The 1,042-nt window shown below is 45.1% G+C and overlaps 1 non-coding gene across 1 annotated transcript; it reads left to right on the top strand.

Annotated features, from left to right (window-relative positions):
• The first annotated feature begins 743 nt into the window (after positions 1 to 743).
• Trnas-gga (transfer RNA serine (anticodon GGA)) lies at positions 744 to 820 on the top strand. The gene has a single exon. It is a non-coding gene; the product is annotated as a tRNA-Ser (tRNA).
• Positions 821 to 1,042: the final 222 nt, after the last annotated feature.

The following is a 1,042-nucleotide window of genomic DNA, read 5'->3' as shown; positions in this document are numbered from 1 at the left end:
CGACAATGCTGCAGCAGAATGTCTTTCCAATAACCATGTGACACTGAAGTCGGGTAACAATGTATAACTTTGGAGTTGACTTTTAACAAGCGACTTTTGAGACTTAGCATGTTTTTTTATGTTACAGATTCATATAAGCTGAAACAGTTGCTTGAAGGGTACATGGCCAAGTGACGTGCACCTGGCGACGAAGCCAACACTGCGTCCTGTTGAGCTGCAATGAGTGGTGTGTGTGTGTGTGTGTGTGTGTGTGTGTGTGTGTGTGTGTTTGTGTTCCTGTGCCTATGTGCGAGTGTATGATGTTTACAGAAATCAGTATGTCATTTTTAAAGCGCAGACATCGCTAGAAGAGAAAATAGCAACCACTGTGCTCAAAAGATGGGTGATAAGACTTACAATTCGTGATATCTAAGGTGAACCCATTCTCCGCCAACAAAACTTTGGAGGTCATTGAGGAATATTTTCTCAGCATTTTGGTATAAAGGATCTTTCATCTCTAATGGTTCATTACAGAGTAATTAGGATTTATTCATATCAGTTTCATACCAGCGCACACTCCGCTGCAGAGTGAAAATCTCATTCTGGAAACATCCCCCAGGCTGTGGCTAAGCCATGTCTCCGCAATATCCTTTCTTTCAGGAGTGCTAGTTCTGCAAGGTTCGCAGGAGAGCTTCTGTAAAGTTTGGAAGGTAGGAGACGAGGTACTGGCACAGGCAAAGCTGCGAGGACGTGGCGTGAGTCGTGCTTGGGTAGCTCAGTTGGTAGAGCACTTGCCCGGGAAAGGCAAAGGTCCCGAGTTCGAGTCTCGGTCCGGCACGCAGTTTTAATCTGCCAGAAAGTTTCAAGATTTATTCACTTTGTTAGTGTAGAGGTTGTGGGTGAATGACCTCAAAATGGGTTGTGGATCCATACTTCTAGTGCGCAGAATGGCGTTCAGCTCTCCACCCCTGAGCTTGGTTGCAGGAAGGCGGTGGTTAAGAACCAAGTGACTACCTTGCAGTAAATCAAGGACATAAGACTGGCGTTAGTTAATTCTCAAGTT

This window comes from Schistocerca serialis, chromosome 6 (assembly GCF_023864345.2).
Source record: "Schistocerca serialis cubense isolate TAMUIC-IGC-003099 chromosome 6, iqSchSeri2.2, whole genome shotgun sequence".
Classification (NCBI taxonomy): Eukaryota; Metazoa; Arthropoda; class Insecta; order Orthoptera; family Acrididae; genus Schistocerca; species Schistocerca serialis.
This window is presented reverse-complemented; position numbering and strand designations above follow the sequence as displayed.